The sequence below is a fragment of the Natrix helvetica genome (genome assembly GCF_964273705.1).
Source record: "Natrix helvetica genome assembly, chromosome: 4".
NCBI classification, from domain to species: Eukaryota; Metazoa; Chordata; class Lepidosauria; order Squamata; family Natricidae; genus Natrix; species Natrix helvetica.
In genome coordinates this window covers 19,679,901-19,692,541 of record NC_138550.1, presented here as the reverse complement: position 1 = coordinate 19,692,541, position 12,641 = coordinate 19,679,901, and positions in this window count along the sequence as shown.

Here is a 12,641-nt window from a genome sequence, read left to right as displayed (position 1 = left end):
TCCAGAGGGCGAAAAATGGCCTTAAAAGAAGGCCAAAGTCAGCTGGCCAGTGCGCATATGCGCATATGCGCATATGCGCACTGGAGCTGACAGGGCAACGTCCTGCATGCCCTAACAAATGGCTCCGAGTGCCACCAGTGGCATGCGTGCCATAGGTTTGCCATCACAGGTATAGGGTCTCCTGCTTGAGCAGGGGGTTGAACTAAAAGACCTCAAGGTCACCTCCAACTTTTTTGGTTATTCTGTTATTATTATGAGAGAAATAGGAGGGAAAAATCAGAGATGAGCCTCCTTTGATTATATTCAGAGCTACAGGCGATAAGGACTTGGCCAGAAAGGTGATGTTCTGGGTGATAGACCATTTTTATTCCTTTTGGCATCTCAGTTCAGACTACAGTGAATAGTTAACTGAGGCAGTAATAACGTGGTAAAAAGTAAATCTTAGATACAGTTGGGAAGCAAGATAAAATGTATCTTGGGTGGTAGTCATAACAACATCATGTGACAGACTTCTTGTGTGTTGTGTATTTTCTTGAAACCTGGACTTTATTTATTTATTTATTTATTTAGTTTGTAAAACATGTACAAGATAGCAGGTATAAGTATGAACATGGACACGAACAAAGGAAATGAGTACAAATAAATGGGGACAGTAGGACAGGGACCGTAGGCACGCTGGTGTGCTTATGCACGCCCCCTTTACGGACCTCTTAGGAATAGGGTGAGGTTCATGGTAGGCAGCTTAAGGTTGAATCTGGGGGGGGGGTTGAGGATGTAACAATGGAGTCAGATAGAGCATTACAGGCGTTGGCCACTCTGTTGTTGAAGTCATATTTTCTGCAATCGAGTTTGAAGCGGTTTATCTTGAGTTTGTGTCGATTGTTTGCCCGTGTATTATTGAGGTTGAAGCTGAAGTAGTCGTTGACAGGTAGGATGTTGTAGAAGAAAATTTTGTGTACTATGCTTAGGTTAGACTGTAGGCAGTGTAGTTCCATGTTGTCCAAGCCCAAAATTTGGAACCTGGTGGCATAAGGGATTCCACTGTGAGCAGAGGAGTGGAGGACTCTTCTCATGAAGAGTACTTATTTCACTCCAAAAGGTGGGAAGGACACTCATACCCACACAAATAAAGAAATCTTAAATCGAATATTTGGCATCAAGAAACATAAGGTCAAATGTAATGTTCATTTGAATTTTATTAATATGAAATTAAATTCAGTAAAGACAATTAACTCCCTTGTTTTCCCTATGGTTAGAATCAAATTTACAATTTGTTTTCCCGCCACCCTTATCTATAACATCTTCCCCCTTGGAGAAGACTGACTGGAACTGTTCACAATATTCTCAATAAGTCAGTACTGTAGATTTAAATAAATCTTTCAATCATACAATATGTGAGACACTCAAACCTTATCCTTTTAATTTCCCATGTTGTACCCTTTTAAAAATGCATACACTTGTTAGATGTCATTCCAGATTCCATTCAGCATTTCTTTATGGTTTCAATTAAATATTTAACACTTAGATTGCACCATAATCCAAGTGGCAACCATTAATTTACTGGTTTTACTACACTGGAGAGAAGGCTTCACATTATTGTTGGACTGAAATTCAGCCAGTGAACGAAGTGACTGCCTTGTAACATCCATTTAGTCTGCCAGAAAGACGGCAAGGGAAAGGACTAGTGGAGGGGGGGGAAACCCCCACTAATTTTGGATTTCCTAATTAGCAAACAACTGTACAATAAAGATATAAAATATCTGAAATGTAATCCATCTGTTTAAATGAAAAGCAAAACATGATACTTTCTTTTTAATAGACTTGCATCCTCAGTGCACTAATAACACTCTGAAAAGCTGCCTTGGCAGTTAGAACGGTAAAGATGTCACAGACCCTCCAGAAGAGTCTGGTATTTCAAAACGTTTTACATAATTCATTTGGGGAATTAAGTGCCGTTCATTGGCTTATAGACACAACAGGATTGATTCGAGATGTTTTGCTCCTGAACTGGAAATTCTCCCCACTCCTTCATCTCAAACCGCACCAGTTCTCTGAGCCCCTAACACCAGAAGGTAAATCTCTTTCCTGGCAATACATATGCAAAAAGAACCAATTAAATAACTAACATTAGCTATCCTTGGTGACACCCCAAATCTGCTCTCTCGGGTGGGGCTTCATCCTCTTTCCTGGCAAATCTGTGCCTGACACAAACATACAGCTTTCTATAAAAATAGTGGTAGGGGTGGAATAGATAAACCTGTGCTGCTGTAGTGGGCTATGAGAATAACTTTGAGGAACACAAGAAAGACCCACAGCCTAGACCAGGGGTCTGCAACCCATGGCTCTGGAGCCGTATGTGGCTCTTTCATCCCTCTTCTGTGGCTCTCTGTCACCAGTCGGCACCACAGATTTGAGAGGAGCTTCCTGTTTGGGGTGGAGGAAGCAGGGCACACCAGGAGGAGACTCTATGGCAAGGGGCAGGCTTTCTGGTCAGCTCCACAATTGATAGGGCTTTCGGTTAGGACAGGTAGAGGAAAAAGGACGCCGCGCTAGGAAGAGACACTATGGTGGGGAAAGCGGACTTCCGGTCGGCTCCAGAATTAAACGGGGGCCTTCCGGTTAGGACCTCTGTGGCTCTTTGAGTGTTTAAGGTTGCCGACCCTTGGCCTAGACAATGGTTAGAACAGAGATACCTTAGCCCACAGAAGAAATGGGGCTGGAGAAAGGATCTCCACCGGTTCCCTGGAAAAAGAAGGCAAGGCGGGGGGAAAGAAGTGCTTTCAGGCTTGCAAGATAATCTTACTGTAACCTTGCATATTTTTATGTATTTATTGCATTCATATGCCATCTTACTATTGACTGACTCTGGGCAACTATAAGGGCAGCTACCTTATAATAAAGGCAGTGGCAGCACTCATTATTTTGATTTCCTACTTTGAAGAACCAATAACTGCTTACCCACAATACTTTTTTATTGGGTTTATTTGTCTCCAAATGCCATTAGCTTGATATTGGCTAATAAAGGCAGGATTTTTCTTAGTTATTATGGAGGGAAAGCTGGTTTTTTTTTTTTTAAAGATACTTGGCACTATTTCTTGAGTAGAAAGCTCACGATTGACCTTTTTTCATCAAGTCTTTTCTTTCTCCCCAGGTTATGACAGGAGACAAACTAAGACTGACAACCGTAAACTGATGGTAAACTCAAGGTTGTCTTCTCTTTTTCATCAGAGCTAAGAGCTTTTTTCTTAGCAAGGTTTGTTGAAAGGATACTTGGAGCTGGGCATTTGTATGAGAATCCCCTTGGTGATAAAATGGCGATTACAAAATCTTAAGAAAGGAGGCCATGGAGATGCAGACAGATTGTATTTTTTGAACTAAATGCACTTCCAACTTACAAAAATATATAACAAGAAAGAGCAGTGTTAGATGGGCATTTACCAAACCCATGAAAACTTTGCCCCCACCACGACACACAAACGTACATGTATACTGTTCTTTCATGTGTATTCCCAAGGCGTGTCTGTGGGGTGGTAAATATGATCAATATGGCCACAATCACGTGATTGAAATGCCACCAGTCTTTTACATGTCTTGTAATGCACCTAGAAGAAAGTGGACTTCAATCACATAGCTTGACTATCATCATGACTCATTTGCTCCTTGGACACTCCTGAGTGCATAACTTTCTTTATTTGTTAACTTCTAGCTTGTTTCTCACTACACATATATAATGCTTATGTATGGACTAGTAAGGAGATCCAGGATAAAGGTCACCACATTGTTGGGTGACTTTGGGTCAGTCACTCATGATAGCCCAAGTATTGTGGCTCCCAGCATCCAGCAGAGCTGGTTCAGACAGTGAGGAGGTTGGGGAGTCAGTCTTGGAGTCTGGGGAAGGCTCTGGTGAGTGCTTTGCATTGCAGGCAGAGATGGGGCCAGGGCCATCCAACAGCTATCAGATGCCTTTGGACTAGTGCCAAGGAGTGCCAAGGAGTAGGATATCAGTGGGGCAGAAGAACATCTGGAGCCAATGTGCGCATGTGCAGAGCTGCCCGGACAGGGGAACAGTTAAGGAACAAGGGCTGATTCGGGAGGTGGACGGTGAATGGCCCCTCCCATAGGGAATAAAGAGGAGCGAAAGGGGAGGGGAGTTTGCAGGAGACAATTAGTTCAATTCATTAGGGTGAAGCTCTGTTCCTGACTTCTCGCCAAGTAATTGCTGCTACAGTGTGGCATTTGGATGATATCAGCCTGGCAGCTCTCCAAGCTTGATAAAGGTCTATAGTTGTGAAATCTCATGAAAGACTGTTTGCCGGGACTTTGCTGGAAAGGAATTCCCTTTAATGTAATTAAAAGAGGTTTTATGAGGACGAGGAGTCTGCTTCATGATCTTGGGAAGCCTCGGTCAGAACACCAACTTAGCTCATAGGGTTATTGTTTGGGTGGAGGGAGAAGGGGGAAGGAAGAAAGAGCAATGCTGAGCTCCTGTACAAAAAGTAAGATTTAATCTAGCAAATAAATGTGTGGGATTTGGAGACTTTTTAAAAGGAGGTCAACTGCCTTAATGTCAAGAATGAAATGTACGCAAAGATACACACAATTTCCAGTGGAAAAGAAATGAACTAGTATGAGAATAAAGCAAACTGAACTTACGAACTGAAATAACTATGAGAAACCTTGGTACACATTTAAACATTACATATAGAAGGGAATCAATTCTGGTAATCTATATAAATTATATTCAGAATATTTATTTTAACATTGCAGGCTCAGTGGCAAGAAAAATATCAATGCAACAGTCATGTGTTCAAAATACAAACAAGCATCCATTATCTGAAAAATCTTCCAGATATACTAAACATCAAATGTGATAAAAGACAAATGCAAAACTAATACTTTAGAATTAAAAGCAGCAGGTCTCTGGTCATTATTCAAGATAGAGGCTAATTTAATTGAAAAGAAAGACTAAATTGACTGAGGTCACTAGTAGAAAATTGCAAGTGCACATAAAATACATAACGTAGTGAAATTCAAAGACGTCTTCAGCTTTAATTGGTTATACGCAATGCTGAGGTGGAAAATTGGTCCTTCTCCAGGGTGCTGAATTTTTCTTACGTTTTTAGTACTTTAGTGGGCTGCAGCTTTTGGTTTGCTTGACTGGTAAAAATTTGCCCACAAAGACTGTGCTAATATACATTAGATGCACTGCAGCCATAGAAGGCCAACAAACATTTTATTTATTTATATCTTGCTAGTTTCATCTTTATCATGCTGTTTAGCTTTTCAATTCTATCACCTAATGCAGGGGTGTTCAACTCGATTTCATTGAGGGCTGTATCAGGGTTGTGGTTGGGAGGATAGGTGGGTGTGGCCTGGTGGTCACAGCCAATTGGGTGGATGTGGGTGGGCTGGATGTGGCCAGCTCAATGTCACTCACAGGGGCACCTGTAGTGGTTCAGGCGGGGCTGGGGAACCCATTGTCTCCAGCACATGCCCAGAGGGCAGGGCAGAGGTAGCCCCTTGCTAGCTCCAGGGTGGTCCGGTGTATCTAAGGCTGACTGCATTCTTGCCTAAAAGGCCACCACCAAGTTGTGGTTCAGTGCCCAGCTGAATTGGGGCTGAGGTGCTGGAGGCTGATCCTTCGCTATTTCGAGGGCAGGCTGATGGGCCAGATCTAACCACATTGCTGGCCCGTGGGCCTTCAACTTGACACCCCTGACGTAATGCTACCTTATCTGAACACTTTTCAATGCACATTTTTTTCTGTTAAATTACTGATGATCCTGCAGTTAAATCTTAAGTGCTAAACGAAATAACTATTCATAAAGATCAGATTGCCCAGAACTGCGATGATATATTGATTCTTTGCCAAGTCTCATCTTTCTTTTTGTTTGAATAATTAAAAACTAGGATATGGCAACAGGGATTATATTCCTTGTTTTAATATAGAAAACTCAATATTAGAAAATATAGTACGTTAAATGATTCAGAATTAAAATATAGTAGTTCTTTGGGTTATTGGAAATAACGTTCATGGAATTTTAATTCAAGAAGGAGTGGGCTTTTTTTTTTATTGATGAAGTGCCATCAAGTCAGTGCTGACTCTCAGAGACCACATGGATAGACCTTGTCAAGGATGATTTGTCCCCAACTGAACCTTTCAGGACTTCCAATGGTGCACCATCACCATTGTAATTAAGTTAATCTATCCTGTTATTGGTTGTCCTCTGCTTCTTTTTTCCTCTTATCTTTTCCAGCATGAATAGAATAGAATAGAATTATTTATTGGCCAAGTGTGATAGGACACACAAGGAATTTGTCTTTGGTGCATAGGCTCTCAGCATACATAAAAAGACACGATTAAAGACTTCTAAGGAGAATTCAGTCTTTAAATAATGTGTTCAAAAAGAAGGTAGAAGGATTACATTACTCTCTTACCATTGAATGTTTCGCTGGCCTATTCATCATCTAAGCTACAGTGACGTGCGGTGAGGTTTATGACTGGTGAGGCACTGACACAGTGCTGGGTTTCAAATATTTTTAGACTTGTGGACTTCAACTCCCAGAATTCCACAGCCAGGCATGCTCAGTTCCAATTTAAAGCGACAGCATTTGTTTTTCTCCTTTGCTCCTTCTTTCTTTTTCTTTTTCTTCTCCTTCCCCTCCTTCCTCCCTCTCTCCCTTCCTTCCCCTCTCTCAAACACACACACACACACACACACACACAGAAGTTGGATTGGACTATCTCTCCTACCCCTTCCCTCTCTCACTCACTCTCAAACAAACCCCCCCCACACACAAAAGTTGGATTGGATATCTTTTCCAGTGGCTTGAAAGCAGCTCCTCTGCCATCCTCCCCGCCCCCCATTCCCCTGCTGCCTTTCCCAAACACCTCCACCATTGCAAATGCAGCCTGCTGTCTGGGTGGGAAATGCCTGGAACACAATAAAGCCCACCCACCACCTCCTGCTGGCAGGCTGAGGTGAGAGGAGAGGCAGAGAAGCCGGAGGGGAGCCAAGCCGAGCCTTCCAAAAGAAAGAGGCTGGGGGGAAGTGTGTGTACTACAGCATGGCTCTTTGCCTGGCTTCCTGCCTCCTCCTGTGGTCTCCTCAGTGCTCACTTGTGCTCTCCCTCCCCAAGTGTAGTTTGATTGCAGGTGGAGCCACGTTGCCTTTTCAAACTTGTAATCAGTGAAGCTGGGCTAGATTTTTATATAGTTTTATCCAGCTGTGTGTGTGAGAGAGAGAAATGAATGGGGGCCTGGGGAGGAAGTCACTACACTTGGGGAGGGAGAGCACCAGTGAGGTTAAGCAGAGTCATCCACGGTGAGGCAGCAACTAGCTCAGCTTTTTCCTTTTACTTTTTTTTTTCATGATGAGAGTGGTGAGGCTGTGCCTCACTTGCCTCACCTGACTGCACGTCACTGCTAAGCTATTAGGAGTTGTGGTGGTGCAGTGGTTAGAATGCAGTACTGCAGGTTAACTCTACCCACAGCCAGGAGTTCCACCCTGATGGGTTCAAGATTGACTCAATCTGCCATCTTTCTGAGGTCGGTAGAATGAGGACTCAGATTGTTGGGGGCAATATGCTGATATTGTAAACCCAAAGAGTATTGTAAAGCACTATTGGGTGGTATAGAATTGTAAGTATTATTGCTATTAGAACACACATCGAGGAAATTAAATCAGCATTTTGAATCAAACTCTTTCTATTTAAAAGGCATAGATGCAGATATAGTAATATATATATAGATATAAATAAAAGCATTCTTGGATGGTATACATCTGGCATGTGGGTGTTATGATATATTCTAGGCCACTTGAAATGTTGTAATTAGTCTGATAAAAGTGCTTCCTCTGTGGAATTCAATTTTTTCTCATGTCCAAGATTATTTATCTCCTCCTCTCTTTACAGGCATATGAAAACTCACTACAAACTAGAATTATATATCAGTTTTATCTAGTCATTTTCAGTTTTGCATGGGGTCACTCATAAACCTGTTCAATTAATTGGCGTCACTATTCTGTAATCTCAAAAAGAGGCACAAAAATTTGAATTTTGTATAAATCCAATTTTATATTCTGTGAGCAAGAAAGTTATTGCGAAACCAGAAATGTTTGGGATCAAAGGGTAACGGTGTCCCAATCTTTGCATTTGTCGAGGAACACAAATTAGCTTCATTGGCTTAAGAAGAAGGACTGAACAAAATTCTTCAACATCTGTAATATGTAATCTAAAGTAATATCTATTTTTCCAGATGCTTCTAGTTCATCTAGTAAAATTCAAATGCTAAGGCATTGAAATAATGAGCTGTGCTGACTCTTTCTAGGAACCATCTCTAGAGTGAATGCCACTGGAAAAGCACACAGCTCCAATGAATTGTTGTAAGAGCAACTGACAAATCCTCCAATGTATTCTATGGCCATCTTATAAAGGAGCAAGGTCTGTTGCTCTGAGACAACGTGTTATCACAACTCTGAGAGTGAAATGCCTTAATCTCTTTTCCAGTTACAGTGTATTTATGTGTCCAACCGATTAAACTGTTGATTTGTTGGGCTGTCGATGACACACGTTCCCCAAAATCAAAGGAGGCAATGAAGGTATTGGACCAAGGTCTGGAAATTGTAATAGGATGGTAATGACGATAAACTGAAGCTGAATCATGCTCAAGATGAAGGCAAGGTGGGACTGGCAGCTCATGGAAGTGGGACCTGGTAAGTCTTCAGTCCTGGATACAGTGGTGGGTTACGACTGGTATGCCCCGGTACAGGCATACTGGTGCCTGCTGGGAGCACCAGGTACCGTTCAGGTACGGTGCTCCAAAGCACCCACCTGCCCACCCACTGTCTTTACCTGTATTTGAGCTGTTCAGGGCCGAATATAGCACGAGTACGGAGCGTACGGCGCCTGCGAGACACTCTGTCGAGCAGCTGGAGCGTTGTGGAGGCACCGTAGAATGTCGCAGACAGTAAGTATGCATGCGCTGGGCCCTGTTGCACTGTACTGTTTGCAATGGGATCCAGAACCCACCACTGCCTGGATAGCACTTTCCTTTGAAGTAAGGAGACATGGTGTTTGTGGATATTTCTGCATTCTTCTCTGTGATTTGAGATTTAGTAGCATTGGTGGCTTAGAGTGCATCAGTCTGCTTTGTCTGGTCTAGCAACTCTGTATGGATAGAGAGCACCTAGCCTCAGTAATCCATGCTCTGGTAAACTCTTTGGTAAAGCCTCTAAATATGTACGCCCTTGAAGAACCTGGAAATTACAACTAGTACAGAACATGGCAATAAGGTTGTTGTGCATAACACTTTCCAGAAACTATGCAACATCAATCTAAATGGATTTCATTGGTTCTCTACCAATAGTTTGAGTAACAAAAGTGTCAACCCTGAAGCCATCTTGTAGCTTCAGTGTTGCCATACTGGAGTTGAGAAATAGGGAGGGGGGCACTAGAGCTAGCTGTGGTTTTGTTGCCAAAATAAAATACTTTCTCTTGGGATCCAAGGACGTTTTCACATCTGGCCAGAGGAAGGAGGAGTGATGTCAACGGGCAACCAGACAGTGCCTTGATTGGACCATGTAACTGATCGTTTGGGGCTTGAGCGAAAACCTTTACTTGTAATTAGGTGAAAACTCTGGAAACCTTCAGAGTCAGTTTACATCAGATCTGTGACAATATGATATATCCAATAAAGCTATTCCTTGAGGAATCTACCTGCCTTGGAGTTTTGCTTGCTATGGGTCTATTTCTTGGAACCCTGACAAAAAATCCTTAAAATCCTGCTATCCTCACTAGGTATACCACATCAGAAAATCAACTTCATAGGAAGATCAGAAATAAAATCATTGAAATAGGCTATAATAATAGAATCTTGCAAGTCTGGTGTGCTTTACTCCCCTCCTTCTTATACTCAGTGAATTAGGGATGTAATTTGCCTGAGCCATTTCCAAATATTATCTTGCTTCCAATGATTTATAGCTTCCACTCTTTTTGCCTTGGCAATAGTTCTTGCACTGTTCTGTTCCTTATTCTCTGTACTTCCTGATCACATGTTCTGTTAGAATATTCATGACTGGGAGAGACATGGTAACAAGGTCAGCCAATGAATAGGCATAGCAACTAAGTCAGCCAATAGGAGCTTACACAGATCTGAGTCTGTGTTGAGAATCGAAACTGAAACTGATCTGTCTGCTCTGAACTCTGAGATGAAACTGTTCTCTCCTGCTTGTGTTCTGCTTGGAACTTCTGCCATGTTGAAAGAGTCTACTATTGGTATTGTACATTTATTCATTTGTTATTATGTATATAAATAAGTTAATGAATCCAGCTGAATCAGTTATCTCTGTGTGCCTTCTGGGTTTGATTTTTCTGCAACAAACTCTGACATATTCTTTGAATATGCATTTGCTGCAACATTAAGAACTTGGTGGCTTGGGAATCCATCAACATTCATTGATGAAACAGGTATAATATATTGGAATATCGAAGGGAATCTGTGTTACCCGGGCTTGAACTTCCCTTCCATGTAAGCCAAAGTAGCATCAACATTACCTGTCTTTTGGTGCCAGACAAAGTCTTGCATCTTTAATCATTGTTACATTTGAAAATTAGCACCCTTACTTTGACTGAGGAGAACTGAGGAGAAACTTCCTGACAGTTAGAACAATTAATCAGTGGAACAGCTTGCCTCCAGAAGTTGTGAATGCCCCAACAATGGAAGTCTTTAAGAAGATGTTGGATAGCCATCTGTCTGGAACGGTATAGGGTTTCCTGCCTAGGCAGGGGGCTGGACTAGAAGACCTCCAAGGTCCCTTCCAACTCTACTATTGTATTGTATTGTATTGACTGTGTCTTTTGACCCTTAAATGTTCCTTTGTCAAGGTTTTTTTTATCATATGTATTTTAAATTAGTTTATCGTTTTACTTGGTTGTATTCTTTTACTTGGATTTGGGGATTGTAGCTTGCCACAAGATACAATCTCTTATTTTAGAGGACCTGGATCGTGGACAGGCTATAGATACTCTAAATAAGCATTATTTAAATTATTTACTTAATTATTTATTATTTAATAAAAATAGATCCTGGCCAATGCTTAAAAGTCTAGAAATGCTTATTTCCCCCAATTTAGTTCAATTGGCTGTATTAGCAAGAATCACATAAATCAAGCTCTTTATGTGAACCTATAATTATAAACCTTCACGACACATAACCATAAAAAGCGATCTAGGCAACAGAATATTTGATACATTCAGCCCAATGTTGCCAAGTCAAGGTCAAGAGACATGAGCATAATAAACAATAAAAACATAGGATGCTTAATCCTCAGTGACAATTCCTTCAATTTCACGGTGAAGGCACTAGGCCTCTGCTTGTGTTAGGTTGCCCAATTCGTTGCTGTGAGCCGAGTTACACCAACTAAACATGAAAAGGTAAGATAGAAAAGGGGCAGGGAAAAAGCACTGTTTTTTCCTTAAATCTACACTCTTTTGCATCTTCCTATCTTACCATCATCCTCCCAACATGGTAAGGCCCTTTATCAGAATATAGTGAGTTGTCTTATTGTAGCTGGTAGATTGAGGTCCACCAGGCATGCAAATACACTGGGACACATGAAGTAAATATTAGAGCCTGCAAATAAGTTGATATATAAAAGTAGTTTTTGTCCAACACAAAAGCCTTGTCAAGCCATTAAGGAACTCTGTTGTCGCCACTTTATTCCCCTTTATAGCTGATCAATTTTACTGACTTCATTTTCTAAGCATTCTCTCTCTCTCTCTCTCTCTCTCTCCCTCCCTCCCTCCCTCCCCTCTCTCTCTCACACACACATACACACAAACACACACACACAAACACACACTTCCTTTCCCTCCCACATACACAAAGTTACAAACGAAAGATGAGTAACGGCTTTAAGAAAGTAAGCTTCAGAGAAAAAAAGCTGTTACGATTATAGTGCTGTTCTATAGGTTAACTAAATGAAATACATGTTATTAAGAGTAGTACATTTATATCAATACAGTATATATTTCAGAACCAATTTTTAATGCATCTCAAGCTGCAACAGCTGTATAAAAACAGTCAAAGGCTGATTTATAACTAAATTTAGCAGCCTGGCATTAAACTGGTTCACATGCATGAAAATGGTGTGCATTTCCTACCCATCATTCTTAATTCTGAACTTTATAATATCGAAATTAATCTGCTCATTCTAAAATTAGCAGAAGAATTAATTGCTGTTTATTATCTACTGCTGTGATCTCCCACTTGTCAACTTCCAGTATTCTACAAAATAGGTCAGGCACAATGACAGCATTTCATATCAGCTATAAAACAATTGACTTGATTGTTACAAGGTGTTCATTGCAAGGGGAATCCAAACTAAATTTGAATAAGCAAATATATGTGAAAAGGGAGTTATCCCAGTCTAATGTACACAAAGTAAAATAAAAAAATAACACAAAACTTGTTAGTAATGCAAATAATAGAAAAAATTCTACTAGTACTTTCACTTTGAACCTGCAGTTCCTTGGCTATTTCACTTGGAAGTAAGACACATTAAAAATGCCAATTTTGATACCCTAATGATTTGGTCAATTAAACACATCTTGAGAGCACCAGGTTGGAAGAAGCTATAAGA